We start from the raw sequence: 17,189 nt of genomic DNA, 5'->3' as shown, positions 1-17,189 counted from the left end.
ATTAAAGAGCAGAGGATAAGAAACAGGCTGGGGCTAGAGGGTGACATTACGATGCGTCACATTGCACCATAATGAGAGTGAATGGGGGTGCATTGCAAATTGCAAATTGACGTGGCACAAAAATCACAAGTGGGCCAGCAGGTTTTTAGCAAGGGGTGACAATGCAACTAGCCAGTCTCAAGACTATTGTCATTACTTTGCAATGACGCATCGATCTTTACTCATTGAACCTCAATACCAAATATCTCTGAAAATATAAAAATGTATTGACTAATGTAAAGAAAAAGTAATTGAAATGCCAGAATTGCCATTACTAGGTTGTTGCACCTTCCCCAAAAATGTAAAACACAACTATCTAAATTTTATATGTGCCCCAAAATGATACCAATATAAATTATAGCGCAGCAGAGTCAGCACGAAAATAATATGAACTCGTACAGCTCCATTGACAAACATATGTAAAAAAAATAATGGTACATGTCGCGGGCGGAGGAGGGGACGCTGCGCTCTCCCCCTGCTCGGGTCCGGCTGCCGCTGCTGCTGCGGCCTCTGCTGCTCGGTGGCTCGAGCGATGTGCCGGATCCCGGGGACTCGAGCGACGCTCCTCGCCCGTGAGTGAAAAGGGGGCTTGGTTTAGGGGATTTATTGTCCGTGACGCCATCCACGGTTGTGGTGATTGTGTGGACACCACCGCTGCTCTGTATGGGGATCCCGGGAGTGATGGTATGGAGCAGCTAGATGTTGGCCCTCCCCTCCGTGGGTAGGGGGGTTGGTGGTCCCGGGGCCCGATGATGGAGAGTTAGGATGGTTGACAGGCGGGTTATGGGGCCTGTTGAGGTGCAGGGGCGCAGGGGCAGCGCTGTGCTGCACGGCACGGAGGTACTCACTCAGCCCAAGGATGATGACACAGTTCACGGTAAACAAGCGGCTGGTTGGACGGCTCCCTCGGATGGCTGCGGTGTTGATGTTCCCTGCAAGTTAGCGGTGACTGTCTCTTTCCTGCACCTAAATACGGTTGTTGGTAGCGATGGATTCCCACCGGTAACCCGCTCCCCAGCTTGGATATGAGCCGGAGGAGCCCCTCTTTTGCCCGCAGGCGCTGGCCCTGAGAAACTGGTGCCCTGGCGGTGGCGGTGTTTCTCCAATATGGTTGGACGGTTGCCTTCAATCGGGACTTTGGCTGTTGGGAGACCCAGGAGGTCCCCTTCACTGACGGATTTGGCAAATTCACGGCGACTCCTAGCCTTGCCGGGATCCGAAAGGCCCCTGCCAATGGTGCTGGCTTCTCTTCGTATACCGCTCCGGTACCGCCGGGCCACCACCCGTCCACGGTCCTTTCGGCAACCTCCGATCAGCCTCTCCTGCAAACGGTCACCACCGTCTGCCAACCTTGCTGTCTCAGTCCGGGGCACACACCCGGACCAACTTCAGGCTCTTAACTGTCACTTTCTCTTCCACCTTAACGCCTCTCTCTTGCTCCTCTACCACTTCACTTCAACTCTAAAACTCATCTGCCTAGTTTTCCCGCCTCCAGGACTGTGAACTCCTCGGTGGGCGGAGCCAACCGCCTGGCCCACCCCCTGGTGTGGACATCAGCCCCTGGAGGAAGGCAACAAGGGTTTTGTGTTCTGACCTTGGTGTTCCTGCAGGGAATGTGGGGTGTGTGGTGGTGTCATGACCTGTGACCCCTGGCTTGCCCAGGGCGTCACATACAGATCTCTGGAGATGGAGTAAAAAATGAAACTTTTTTATAATTAATATTATTTTTTTTTTCAAGTTTAGAAATTCTTTTTAAGCCACTAGAGTCCTACAAAAAAACCCATATAAAAGTTCCTGATTGGTGTAATGTACTGGCGGAGAATAATGTTAATAGGTAATTTTTACTGTACAATGAAAACCCCAAAAAATGACGTGACTGTTGAGGATAAGAATTGAGTATACAAAAATACTTAATTCAGCCATTTCATAGGCTCAGGTATATAGTTTGGTAAATGTAAACTAACACACATGTTTATGTATGCTTTTGTTCCTTACTAACACGCATATATGTATATTGCATATTCAGTGTATTTTCCTTAGACACAGTATATACCAGCACATGTAATTGTAAAGATGGCTGCCATTTCCTGTCTACACCCGAGGTTATAAAAGAAATTCCTGGAGTCTGGACTGTCCAATCAAAGAGAGGATATGCAGTTTTCTATACGTCATGAAGCCCCGACCCACGATATTTGATTGGACTGTATTTTGTCCACGCCCTTCACTTCTGAAGAGCTGTGGAAAGTTTTAAACAATAAAGGACCACTTGGTCAATGCCAGTCATGGAGATAGATGTAACTGACTCGTTGTCCGTTATGTAGGCTGGCTTTGCACGTTGCGACATCGCAGGCCGATGCTGCGATGTCGCACGCGATAGTGCCCGCCCCCGTCGCAGGTACGATATCGTGTGATAGTTTTCGCTACGCCAGCTATTGCTACGCCAGCTTCACACGCACTCACCTGCCCTAAGACCGTCGCTCTGGCCGGCGACCCGCCTCCTTCCTAAGGGGGCGGGTCGTGCGGCGTCACAGCGACGTTACACGGCAGGCGGCCAATTGGAGCGGAGGGGCGGAGATGAGCAGGATGTAAACATCCTGCCCAGCTCCTTCCTTCCGCATATCCTACGGAAGCCGCAGTGACGCCGGTAGGAGATGTTCCTCGCTCCTGCGGCTTCACACACAGCGATGTGTGCTGCCGCAGGAGCGAGGAACAACATCGGACCGCCGCGTCAGCGTAATTATGAATTACGCCGACGCTGCACCGATGATACGATTACGACGCTTTTGCGTTCGTTAATCATTATCATCAAGGCTTTACACACTACGATATCGCATGCGATGCCGGATGTGCGTCACTTTCAATTTGACCCCACCGACATCGCACCTGCGATGTCGTAGTGTGCAAAGCCGCCCTTAGTCTCGAAGTGCACTCATGACATTACGATTTGAAACAGCTGTCAGATCGAAAAGGGATCGCTTGTGTCCCGTCCTTAACATGACCATGGGGCTATTTAGACGTTGGCCACCAAAACACCAAACACTGAAGTGGTTAAAAGCAGTGACATCAGACGGAACATGTGCACAGCAGTGGTGCTTTCACATTGCTGTGCACTGTGTTCACTTTATGGATACTTTTAGGATAGATGTTACATAGTTACTTAGGTTGAAAATAGCCCCCGGTCCATCTAGTTCATCCTTCCTCCACCAATTATATATTTTGTCACTAAATCATTTATAACCCACAATGTTGTGTACTGAGGAAATCATCCAGCCCTGATATAAAGCTGTTATAGTATCTGCCATTACTACCTCTTGTGGTCGGCATTCCACAGTCTGACTGCTCTAACTGTAAAGAACCCTTTCCTATTTAGCTGCCGGAATCGCTTTTCTTCCACTCGCAGTGAGTGCCCCCTGGTCCTTAGTATTGTCTTTGGAATGAATAAGTCATGTGCCAGTCCTTTATATTGACCACACATGTATTTATACATATAAATGAGATCTCCTCTGAGACGTCTTTTTTTTAAGCTAAACAAATCTAACTTTTCCAACCTCTCATCATATGTGAGGCCTCCATTCCTTGTAATAATCTAGTTTCCGCCTTTCAACTGACACTAAGGCCGGCGTTACATGGGACGATATATCGTGCAATCGCATGAGCGATCGCACCCGCCCTCGTTGTTTGTGCGTCACGGGCAATTCATTGCCCGTGTCGCACAAAGTCGTTAAACCCCCGTCACACGTACTTACCTCCTTAACGACATCGCTGTGGGCGGCGAACATCCTCTTCCTGAAGGGAGAGGGACATTTGGCATCACAGCGACGTCACACAGAGGCCGCCCAATAGAAGCAGAGGGGCGGAGATGAGTGGGACGTAACATCCCGCCCACCTCCTTCCTTCCTCATTGTCGGCAGGACGCAGGTAAGCTGTAGTTCGTCGTTCCCGGGGTGTCACACGTAGCGATGTGTGCTGCCTCGGGAACGACAAACAACTGGCGCACAGAAGGAGGAACGACATTATGGAAATGAACGACGTGTCAACGGGCAACGATAAGGTGAGTATTTTAGCTCGTTAACTGTCGTTCGGACGTGTCACACGGTACGACAATCTCTAACGATGCCAGATGTGCGTCACGAATTCCGTGACCCTGACGACATATCGCCCGATATATTGTACCGTGTGACACCCCCTTAACTTCTGAATATCCTTTTTAAAATGTGGAGCCCAAAACTGGATCCTATATTCTAGATGTGGTTTATAGAGGGGTAACAATACGTTGGGATCACGAGATCTAATCTCTCTTTTTATACACCCTAAAATCTTGTTTGCTTTAGCAGCTGCTGCCTGACATTGAGTGTAGCTGCTCAGCTTATTTGTAATGAGAATACCCAAGTCCTTCTCCTGTTCTGTAGTCCTGAGTGTCCTCCCATTTAATGTATATGCAGCTATAGGATTACTCCGTCCTAGGTGCATTACTTTACAGTTATCAACATTAAATCTCATTTGCCAAGTATCTGCCCATTCTGACATCTTATCCAGATCTTTAATATTGTACAATCAAGGTCAGTTTTTAATATCATACATAGTTTGGTGTCATCGGCAAAGACTGACACTTTACTATCAATCCCATCCACAAGGTCATTAATCAAGAGATTAAAAATAATTGGTCCTAGTACAGATCCCTGCGGTCCCCACTGCTCCCAGTACAGATCCCTGCGGTCCCCACTGCTCCCAGTACAGATCCCTGCGGTCCCCACTGTTCCCAGTACAGATCCCTGCGGTCCCCACTGCTCCAGTACAGATCCCTGCGGTCCCTACTGCTCCCAGTACAGATCTCTGTGGTCTCCACTGCTCCCAGTACAGATACCTGCGGTCCCCACTGCTCCCAGTACAGATCCTTGCGGTCCCCACTGCTCCCAGTACAGACACCTGCGGTCCTCACTGCTCGCAGAAATGTCTGCATCAAATCTGTATCTCTTGGCAGATCTACATTTTTTCCACGTTTTTGATGTGTTTTTTTATGCATGTGTTTTCTATGCAATCTGGAGTGGAAAAACGCTGCAAAAATGCTGAAAGAATTGACATGCTGCAGATTTATTTCTGCACCAAATCTGAAAGGGAAAAAAAGCAACATGTGCATAAAACTTCAGGATTCTCGTGGACTTTGCTGGCATAAGGATTTGCATGTGTGCCGCCCCCGCGTCAGCAGCCAGGCTGCTCGGATCCAGACCCGCGGTGGCTAGAGGGGCGTCCGGACCCGGGGGTCGGAGTTGTGCAGCCACTCAAATAAAAAGGGGGTATTTACAGGGGATTGCGTCTTTAAAGTTCGTGACGACACCCGTGGTGTGTGGTAAGGTGGAGTATCACCGCTGCAGCTGGGAGTACCCGGTGGCATTGGAGTGGGAAGCTAGGTGTTTAACCCCTCCACAGGTAGGGGGGATGCCCCAGGACTCGGTGATGGTGTTTGGGAGTGCCATTGGGGATGTAAGGGTCACTTGTGTACTCACTCAGTCCATAAAGCTGACACCGACAACTTAGTATGTCAAGGGAGGAATTTGGTTGAAGACTGCTAATGGAGTCCTCGTTTGGGATATCCAGAGACGGTGCCGTATTAGCTGTATATCAGTGCCAACATATATCAATGTATATAAGACAAAGAACACAGACATACTCTCTTTTCAGCCAGCGTCATCAACTGACTCATGTATTCTATTGTTCCAGCATTAAACACATCACTTCAGCCTGAAAGATATTTACAAAAACTTTTCCATTTGCTCACACATACTGATAAAGAATAATTAGGTGGGAGTGCGTATGGGCAGCATTGGGAGAATGCATGAGATCATACATCATCCCAAATAATACACTTTCATAGTTAGTATCATAGTATCATAGTTTTTAAGGTTGAAGGGAGACTCTAAGTCCATCTAGTTCAACCCGTAGCCTAACATGTTGATCCAGAGGAAGGCAAAAAAACCCCAATGTGGCAAACAAGTTCCAATGGGGAAAAAATTTCCTTCCTGACTCCACATCCGGCAATTAGACTAGTTCCCTGGATCAATACCCTGTCTTTGAAGACAGTAAGCGACGATGAGTTTCTGTAGAAATGATACATGGGAGTATGGGATCACCCGCCTCATCCTACAAATACTACATTCCTTCTCCTGTGAATTTCACTGATAAGGCTCCCAATTAACCTAATGAATATCTCCTTTGTTCATTTATACTTTGGCTAACTTTTTTCAATATACAGCTTTGAATTATACTATGGCTCCATGCGATGGCTACATAGACAGACAGATAATTATGCAACTACATCTACATTTTGATTATTTATATACACAGATATTCTTATTACGTTTGAACAAACAAGCTATAACTCAGGCGACCTCCACAGGTAAACCAAAGTCTGGACACTGCTGCCGCCGAGGGGAGCTAGTTTGGGTCCCGTCCCCACTGGTGTTGCCTGATGATCTGTGACCTTTCCCTTGGCACTTTGTTCTCTTGTTAGTTGGTCCCTTTAGCTTGAAACTAGTCGGGTCCCGCTCCCCAGTATGGCTAACCGAGGGGGCTTGCTCTCAGGGTTCACGCTTAGGATTTCCTGGACCGTTTTAGTGGAAAGTCCTATGCCCCTTGTTGCGCTAGTACCCCGATTTTGGAGCGGGTGGAGAGCGGTTCTTGAAGGCTCCGTTCTCGTTGGGTCAATTGTCAGGTTGCCTGAAGCTACTCCCTGACCTAGGGTCCATGTATCCCGTCGTGCCCTGGTCCCAGCCCAGTGATGGTACAAGGCCGCCGGCTGTCTTCCTCGACAATTCCGTGCCCCTTGTCACAATCCCCTGTGACTGGGGTCCAGCTCCTACTAGGCCCAGACCACTGTCTGCTACCTAGTTACTTCCAAGGAGCCCGGCTCCTGACCTCCTCTCATGTCCTCTCACTGACTACGACTCACTGACTCCTGACACTCCTGACCTCCCCTAATCAGCCATTCACCAGCTATTCCACTCAGACCGTCCACTGGTGTGTCTGGTGGGTGTGGTGCAGAGTGTTCCCAGGAATTAGCTGCTGTTGGCAACACCATTAGTTGGGGACCCATAACCAAGGAGGAGCTGTATACTGCACAGAAGGGCAGATTGCACAATACCCTGTGACGACCTGATAGGCGAGGGCGTCACACATGAATTCTCAGTTTTCTAACAAATCTGCACCAAAATACCCGCATCTAAAAACTCACTGTGTGTACACAGCCTTATGGAGTTTTTTAATTGGGCAAATTCCGGGCCAAACCTAAAACAATGGTGGAATTGCATTTTTTTTTCTCATCGTGGCACCCACAAGTGACATTATATGGTAAAGTGAACTACAAGTCTTTGAAGTAACTAAAGAGCAAAAACGAAACTTGGCAGTGCAATTAATGGGTTAATATACTGTATGTTTAGGAAACTAGGGATCAGAGTAGTTTGTCGCGGGCGGGAGGGAGCCGCGCTCACCACGCTCGGGTCCGGCGCTGCCGCTGCTGCTGCTCGGTGGCTCGAGCGTTGGGCTGGATCCAGGGACTCGAGCGGCGCTCCTCGCCCGTGAGTGAAAGGGGGTGGTTGCTTGGTTTGGGGATTTGGTCCGTGACGCCACCCACAGTTTGTGGTGAGATTGGGACACCACCGCTGCTCTGGACGGGGACCCCGGGAGCGATGACAGGGAGCAGCCGAGATGTTTCTCTCCCCTCCGTGGGTAGGGGGATTTGGTGGTCCTGGGGCCCGGTGAGGTGTCGGGGAGGCAGGGTTGGCGAAGTGCAGGGTCGCGGGGGCAGCGCGGTGCCGGACGGCACGGTGGTACTCACTCAGCCAAGAATGGATGCAGAGTCTCCGGTAAAACAAACGATGGACGGGTCCCGCAGCCGGCTGCTGTGGTTACTCCCGGAAGGTTGGTAGTGGCTTCCTTTCCCTGCACCTGTTGTGTATCTTCGGTCCTGATGGCTTCCCACCGGTAACCCACTCCCCAGCTTGGATATGTGCCGGAGGAGCCCCTTTTGCCCGCAGACTCTGGCCCTGGGAACTCTAGCTGTGGCGGTAGCTGTATTTCCCTTTTTCTGTTTGGACGGTTGCCTTTAATCGGGTCTTTGCTGCGAGGAAACCCCGGAGGTTCCGGTCGCTAACGGATTTGACCTGTTTAACGGCACCTCCAAGCCTGGTCGGGGTCTGCAGGCCCTACCGGTTTGTGCTGGCTTCTCTTCGCTCCCCGGTTTGGTACCAGCGGGCCACCGCCCGTCCCCGGTCCTACGGTTCCGCGTCGATCGACCTCTCCTGCAGACAGCCACCACCGTCTGCCAACCTTGCTCTCGGTGCTCGGGCCACGTACCCGGACACGATCAGTCTGCTCCTCTACTACCACTTCACTTCTCCTTCACACTCCCTAGCTGTTCTGACTTCCTTTCCCGCCTCCAGGACTGTGAACTCCTCAGTGGGTGGGGCCAACCACCTGGCTCCACCCCACCTGGTGTGGACATCAGCCCCTGGAGGGAGGCAACAAGGATTTGTGTGTGACTGGTGTGCCTATCTCAGGGTGTGGGGTGTTTTGTTGCAGTACCTGTGACGACCTGGCTAGTCCAGGGCGCCACAGATCTATACAGGTCAGAAAATGTATTATACAGTATATGTAAGTAGGTGCATTTCTGGCCATTTTGGGTGGTGGGGTGGGGGTAAGGTTGAGATTTCCAGGAGGAACAGGTGTATATCTTCAATGTTTCGTGATTTTGGGGTAATATGTTGGTAAATGTGTCGTCAGGCTGCCAGCTCCTGCTTATGCTCAGAACGTAATTGTGTGGAACAGAATTTATAAGGTCTCAGATGGCAGCGAGCGGAGGACGGGATTGTAGAAAAGAGGGGTTTAATTGGGCAACAAACAGATTATCTGGCTCCAGCTACGAGGCCTGAGAATAAATACCATTACGGTTTACTGCTTCTGTGCTAATTATCAGCCGTCGCTCATCAGACATCATCACAGCTCAGGAATAGGAGATCGGAACATTTCTCTGGAGCGATTGCACAGCTGGGAATCACAATGGGAGCAAATGTCCCTGAATGTTTCATACCCACCGAGCGCAAAAAATGGACCATAATCCGTATCTTGCATTTTGGGGATCATCTAAGTTTTAAAGGGGGAGATTATGTCTTTAATAACGGGCAATTTTCTGCTCTTATCCATATCTTATATGTTGGGGATGAAGCTTGTTTTTTTCTTTTACATAGCTCACCTGCATTGAGTTAAATATTTACAGACACCACTAGGGGGCGCTTACTGCATTCAATTTTATTCTTTTTGGGATATTTTGTTTTCTTACAATGTATTTGAGGTTAAAAATATATATTTTTTGCAATTGGGTTTCATTAAAAAAATTTGCACCGTTTGGTCAATAAAAGTCTGATCTATCTACACATATTATTTAAAGGGTTTTTCCCACAAAAAAAGTGAATTTCAAAGTTGAATTAAATCAATAGATCTTAAAATAATAATAATTTCCACAATTGGATGTGTTTAAAAAAAATGTTTCTGTGCTGAGATAATCTTATATACGTGTCCCTGCTGTGTAACTGTGTAATGGCTGTGTCGGACCGTACAGGGACATGGTCTGATCATACCAGAGCTCCTGGAGAGGGGAGGAAGTAAAAAACTACACAGATACTACAGCATGGGATTGTATCTGATTCTTTTTTTGGGGTAAAGCATTTCACCATCTGTTTTTAAAAATTATTATACCTCATAAAAATAATTATTTGCGATCCTGTGCTGTTATTTTTGTGTACTCTCTTTTGCGTCTGTCGGGGGCCAGCTTTCCCCGTCGCGGGGGCTGCTCGGGGAGATCGCGCTGGAATCCGGTGCCTTCTCCTCGGTGGCTCGAGCGGGCCGGACCCGGGGCTCGAGCAGTGCTCCTCGCCCACGAGTGAAAAGGGGGAGGAATTTGATTTTTGGGATAGATAGCGTTCGTGACGCCACCCACGGGTTGTGGTGATGGTGGGCACCACCGCTGCTGGTGACGGGGTTCCCGGGAGCGATGGCGGGGAGCAGCTAGGTGTTAACTTCTCCGTGGGTAGGGGCTGGTGGTCCCGGGGCCCGGTAGGAGGGAGGAGAGTTCCGCAGGATGGGTTTTGGTAAGGTGCAGGGTTGCGGTGCGGTGCAGCGCAGCGCGGTGCTGGATGGCACAGGTGTACTCACTCAGACACAGATGGACAGAGTCTCTGGTAAACCAAACGGCTGGATGGATGGATGGATGGGGCCCGCAGCCGGCTGCGGTGTTCTCCCTGGATGGTTTGATGGTGGCTGTCATTTCCCTGCACCTGTGTTTTGTATCTTGACTCCAATGCCTGGGCACCGGTAGTCCGCTCCCCGACGTATACGTGCCGGAGGAGCCCTTTTGCCCGCAGACGCTGGCCCTGTGGATCTCTGGCCCTTGGCGGTGGCACTTATCCGGAATAGTTGGGCTTTTGCCTTCACTCGGGACTTGGGTGGGAATGAACTCCTGAGGTCCAGACCGCAATCAGTAAATTTGACTAAAGGTTGGCTTCGAGCCTAGTCGGGGTTTGAGTACCCTGCCTGGTGCTTGGCTCCATTCGGCTCCCCGGTTCGGTAATGGTGGGCCACCACCCGACCCTGGTCCTACGGTTCCGCTGACCTTCGCCAACTCCTGCAGACGGCCACCACCGTGTGCCTACCTTGCTGGAAGTGCCTGGGCTCAAACCCAGACACCACCAGTTTTGCTCCTCTCACTCAACTGTCCACCACTGGACTCTCTGAACTCAACTGCGTGTTTTTCCCGCCTCCAGCCTGTGTACTCCTCGGTGAGTGGGGCCAACCTCCTGACTCCGCCCCACCTAGTGTGAACATCAACCCTGGAGGGTGGCAACAAGGGTTTAATGTGTGACTGGTGTGACCTGTCCAGAGAAGAGGGTGTATGGTGGTGTGTCTGTGACCACCTGGCTAGGCCAGGGCGTCACACGTCCTCCCCTGCCTAGGAGATGCGGTATGATTAGACCGTGTCCCTGTACGGCCAGACACGACCTAGGAGATGTGGTATGATTAGACCGTGTCCCTGTACGGCCAGACACGACCTAGGAGATATGGTATGAATAGACAGTGTTTCTGTATGATCAGACGCGACCCAGTAGCTGTGGTATGATCAGACCATGTCCCTGTACAGTCAGACATGGCCATTACACATTACACAGTACACAGCAGGGACACATAAATAACATTATCTCAGCACAGGAACATTTTTTTTAAACACATCCAATTGTGGAAATGATTATTATTCCAAGATCTATTAATTTAAATAAACTTTAAAATTTACCTTGTTCATGGGAAACCCCTTTAAGCCATATGGTAAACACAAGCAAAAAAACAAAAACAACAAAAAGCCAGAGATAATGTTTTTCAGTAGCCGCACCTCTTTTAAAAAAGTGATCAAAATATTGCTTGTACTCCAATGTTTTGTCAATAACAATATCAGCTCACCATGTGAAAGAAAAGCTCAATTAAAAAATACAAAAAATACTAATCACAGAAAATGGTTACAAAAATACATTTTTTGTATTTATTTATTAATTATTATTTTTTTTTTTTTTTACAAATGTGTGATTTTTTTTTTCATTACTACAATACTCAAAAAAAACCTCAAAAAACTATCCAAGTATCATACTGACCTGGAGAATCATGTTAACAGTTCATTTTAACAAAATGAAAAACAAATCCCCTAAAAACAATGGCTGAAATTATATTTTTTATTTTAAGGGGATGCTACTATTGTATGGGGACACAAAAGGTGGATTTTACTATTGCATGTGGGCACAAAAAGGGACAATATTATTCTGTGAGGGTCACAAAAGGAGCACATTATTATACTATGAGAGGCATTTAAGGAGGACATTGATGTTCTATGACAGACACAAAACGGAGGCAGTATTATTATATGGCGGGCACACAAGAGGGAACTTATTATTTTATGGGGGTTACAAAAGGGAGATGTTACTATTCTGTGTGTGCGTGGGGGAGGGGGGCCATAAAAAAGGAATTATTGTGGATCTCCAGTAACAGGAGCAGAGCACCTGAGGAGCGAGAGGAAGGTGAGTATGTGTATGGGCTCATCCTGTGTGTAAGGAGCTACAGTATGTAAGGGCTCATTCTGTATATAGGGGCTATGTGAGTTCTCATACTGTATATAAGGGCCATGTGGGGGGCTCCTTCTGTATACAGGGGGTATATGAGGACTCATCCTGTATACAAGGAACTATGTGGGGGCTCATTATGTATATAGGGGCTATGTGAAAACTCATACTGTATATAGGGACTATGTGAGGACTCATCTTGTATATAGGGGCTATGTAAGGGCTTATCCTGTATACAGGGGCTATGTAAAGGCTCACACTGTATATATGGATATATGGGGCTGTTTGAGCGCTTATACTGTATATAGGGGCTATATGAGAGCTCATCCTGTATGTAAGAGCTATGTGAGGGCTAATCTTGTATATAATGGTTATGTGTTGGCTCATACTGTATATATGGGGGGCCGTGTGTGGGCTCAACCTGTACGTAAAGAGGCGATGTGAGGGCTCATACTGTATATAGTGAGCTATATCGGGGGCTTATACTGTAATAGGAGGCTATGTGGAGGCTCATACATTATACAGCAATGTATATGGGGGCTCATACTGTATATTGGGAGGTATGTGAAACCTCATACTGTATACAAAGGGGCTATGTGGAGGCTCATATTGTATATAGGGGCTATGTAGGGGCTCGTACTGTATATAGGGGGCTATGTGGGCTCATACTGTACATAGTGAGCTATGTGAGGACTCCTACTGTATATTGGGAGCTATGTGTAGGCTCATACTGTATTTAGGGAGCTATGTCAGGACTCATACTGTATATAGGGGCTGTGTGTGGGCTCATACTGTATATAGGGGCTGTATGTGGGCTCATACTGTATATAGGGGCTGTATGTGGGCTCATACTGTATATAAAATGCTATAGGAGGTGTCAGCATACTTAATTCTGCTCAATATTATGTGTATCAATTAATATTAATATAAAATAATGTTTATAACTAATATGTTAATATTAATATTGTGCAGAATTAATTTCAGCCTCCGCAACAGCCATCGTCCTTCATGTGGACCCTCGGGAAAATTAATTTCCCACCCCTGCTCTATTATGTAAAGTGATGTACATAAGGGAAAAAAATATGCACCGTGTACCTGTGCGACTTTGCATCTACAGCTGTTCACCAGCACACCTGTGTACTAATCAAGTATCACATGATCTATTAAAAGGGGATGATGTGAAATGTCATGTTATACATCAGGGCTGGGGGGCCCACACATTCTAAACTGCCTCCTATTAATCCGCCCCTGCTGGCATGTAATGCTATATGGTCACTATATGCTGGTAATATTGGTCTTAGTACAGTGGTTTGTATTAATGATCAGTATGGCGAATGTAGTCAGACAACCTCAGTAACTTGCTGGTGGTAGTCGGCAAAATTTTGCCCAGGAGCCCATAGGGGTCTCATTACACCTATGGGTGCCGATGTGCTCAATTCTGGTTCCCAACTACTGCCCTGAAACAGACACCTTCTATCAGACATTCTTATGCGGGCTTTGCACGTTGCGACATCGCAAGCCGATGCTGCAATGTCGCATGCGATAGTCCCCGCCCCCGTCGCAGGTACGATATCTTGTGATAGCTGGCGTAGCGAAAATTATCGCTACGCCAGCTTTACATGCGCTCACCTGCCCTGCGACCGTCGCTCTGGCCGGCGACCGGCCTCCTTCCTAAGGGGGGCGGGTCGTGCGGCGTCACAGCGACGTCACATGACAGGCGGCCAATAGCAGCGGAGGGGCGGAGATGAGCAGGATGTAAACATCCCGCCCACCTCCTTCCTTCCGTAGAGCCGCCGGCGGCAGGTAAGGAGATGTTCCTCGCTCCTGCGGCTTCATACACAGCGATGTGTGCTGCCGCAGGAACGAGGAACAGCATCATACCTGTCGAGGCAGCGTAATTATGGAAAAGTCGGAGCCTGCAACGATGATACGATCACGACGCTTTTGCGCTCGTTAATCGTATCATCTAGGATTTACACACAACGATGTCGAAAGTGACGCCGGATGTGCGTCACTTTCGATTTGACCCCACCGACATCGCACGTGCTAAGCCGCCCTTAGATCGTTGTGCTCTAATGCAATTTCCAAACAGAAGATCCCCCCCTTCCCCCGAAGCAGCATGGATGATTCATCCCCCGAATGTTATCGAGAATAACTTTTAATAAGTCTTCTCCATTATGTGCAGGGATGATTTGTGGAAAATTCTCTGGTCGTTTATAGAAGTAAGAAATGTTACTCGCATTAATGAACGGTTGGAAGAGTCACGATTTCCAGATTTAGAATGATACATCTCGGATTGTAAAAGTGCATATAACATCCTGACGGGAGGATGAGAAGATAATGAAAGCGCGAAGAGCGATGTCTCAATAAAGACGCAAGATATTTTGCAAGGAGCTGAACTCTCCTTATTGCAATACTGGTAATGGCGATAGAACGATAGCGAGTCTCCAGGATGTGGTGACCCCTCTGTGCCTTCCCGTATATGGGCACTTAGGGGACTGGTATTTGTGCTTGGAAGGTGCATGGTGGTATTGTGCCGCCCCCGTGTCAGCAGCCGGGCTGCTCGGATCCGCATCCGCGGTGGCTCGAGGGGAGTCCGGACCCGGGGGTCGTGCGGCCACTCAAATTAAGGGGGTATTTACAGGGGATTATATTTAGAGTTCGTGACGCCACCCGTGGTATGTGGTAATATGGAGTACCACTGCTGCAGTTGGGAGTACCCAGGGGCGATTGAGTGGGGCAGCCAGGTGTTAGAACCCTCCACGGGTAGGGGGAATGCTCCGGGGCTCGCTGATGGAGTTCCGTTGGGAGTGAAGGAGTCACTTGCGTACTCACTCACTCACTCAAACCAAAGTTCTGGATACCGCTGCCGCTGAGGGGAGCTTAGTTCGGGTCCTGTCCCTAATGGTGCTGCCTGGTGATCCGTGACCTTCCTCCTGGCACCAAGTTCACTTGCTTGTTGGTCCCGGTAGTATAGAACTAGTCGGGTCCCACTCCCCAGTGTGGCTAACTGTGGGAGCTTGCTCTCAGGGTTCACGCTTGGGATTTTCTGGACCGTTTTTGTGGAAAGTCCTATCCCCCTCGTTGCGCTAGTACCCCGATTTTGGAGTGGGTGGAGAGCGGATCTTGAAGGCTCTTTTATCATCGGGTAAATTGTCAGGTTGCCTGAAGCTACTCCCTGACCTAGGGTCCACGTACCCCGTCGTGACCTGGTCCCAGCTTGGTGATGGTACAAGGCGGCCGGCTGTCCTCCTCGACAGTTCTGTGCCCCTTGTCACGATCTGCGACCGGGGGTCCAGCTCCTACTAGGCCCAGACCACCGTCTGCTACCTAGTTGCTTCCAAGGAGCCCGACTCCTGACCTCCTCTCTCTCTCTTCACTTCACTCTCCTACTGACCTACTCCTGACACTCCTGACCTCCCCTTAACCAACCCCTCAAGTGGGCGACCCTATTCCACTCAGGCCGTCCACTGGTGTGTCTGGTGGGTGTGGTGCAGAGTGTTCCTAGGATTTTATTAGCTGTCGTAGGCAACACCATGTAGTTGGGGACCCAGAACCAAGGAGGAGGTGGATATTGCACGGGAGGGCAGATTGCACAATACCCTGTGATGACCTGATGGTCCAGGGGCGTCACAGTATTAGTTAGGCAAAGCTGAATGATTAGGTTTAGGCATGGTATAGTTGGTAGTTCTTAGACACAGCAGGATGGTACTGTATGTTGGTATAGTTTAAGCATTCTAAGGCGGTATTGTTTAAGATCAGCTTGGTGCTATTGTTTAGGCAACGTATAATGGTATTGCTTAGGTACAGTATAGTGGCATTATTTAGGCACAGTACAGTGATTCCTTTTAGGTACTGTCCCCTGTTTTTGTCAATATTATTTGGGTGCTCTATAGTGGTATTACTTGGGCAGTACATGGTGGTATTTAAGCATAGCAGAGTAGTCTGGTTTCGCCTCTGTATGGTGGTATTTTTTTAGGACTGTATGGTTGCATTGTTTAGGCAGTGCATGGTGAACTTGTTTAGGTAGTGTACGGTGGTATTATTTAGACATTGGTGGTAATATTTAGGCAATTAATAGTGGTATGTTTTAGGCTCCATATAAAAGGAGAACAAGAAGAACAGAAACCAAAAATGTAGTAGAAAAAAAATATTTTTATTAAATATTTTATTATGCAAAAAATGTGATTGTTACAAAATACAAGCATAGAAGATCAGTTAAGAAAACAGGGCTAGCACATATTTCGTGAAAACCTGCATGAAATGGACAGGAAAATGAGAATTGAGCCCCCTCTCCCAGCCAGCGTGACCAGTAGAAAAATGTGAAAATTGTCACATGATAAAGTATTAAGTCTCGAGAATTAATGGCTGATACCTTTCTATAGCAATATAACAATAGACATTTCAAAGAATGTGGTATAGAAATGTCGCTGCATACAAAAAATGCCCATAAAATAGGAGAGCATATGTATCTCTATAGTAAAGAGGAGAGGGCAGACTGCAAAAGCAATAAACTATTTTGGAGCAAAAGAATTATTATACCTGAGGTGGAGAGTGGTCATGGTGGATGGGAGGGGGGGGTCCCCAACGAGCGTTTCGCAAACACTTTTACCAGGAACAGTTTATTGCTTTTGCAGGAAAATGAGAATTGAGCCCCCTCTCCCAGCCAGCATGCCCAGTAGAAAAATGTGAAAATTGTCACATGATAAAGTATTAAGTCTGATACCTTTCTATAACAATATAACAATAGACATTTCAAATAATGTGGTATAGAAATGTCGCTGAGTCCAAAAAATGCCCATTAAATAGGAGAGCATATGTATTTCTATAGTAAATAGGAAAGGGCAGACTGCAAAAGCAATAAACTATTTTGGAGCAAAAGAATTATTATACCTGAGGTGGAGAGTGGTCATGGTGGATGGGAGGGGGGGGATCCCCAACGAGCGTTTCGCAAACACTTTTTCCAGGAACAGTTTATTGCTTTTGCAGGAAAATGAAAAT

General features: G+C 48.0%; 1 protein-coding gene across 1 annotated transcript in view; it reads right to left on the bottom strand.

Annotated features, from left to right (window-relative positions):
- ALPK2 (alpha kinase 2) overlaps nt 1-17,189 on the bottom strand; it is a 224,640-nt gene that overhangs the window by 10,805 nt on the left and 196,646 nt on the right. The gene's annotated exons all lie outside the window — the stretch shown is intronic.

This window comes from Anomaloglossus baeobatrachus, chromosome 1 (genome assembly GCF_048569485.1).
Source record: "Anomaloglossus baeobatrachus isolate aAnoBae1 chromosome 1, aAnoBae1.hap1, whole genome shotgun sequence".
NCBI classification, from domain to species: Eukaryota; Metazoa; Chordata; class Amphibia; order Anura; family Aromobatidae; genus Anomaloglossus; species Anomaloglossus baeobatrachus.
Note: the sequence above shows the minus strand (reverse complement) of the source record. Positions and strands in the feature narration are given on the sequence as shown.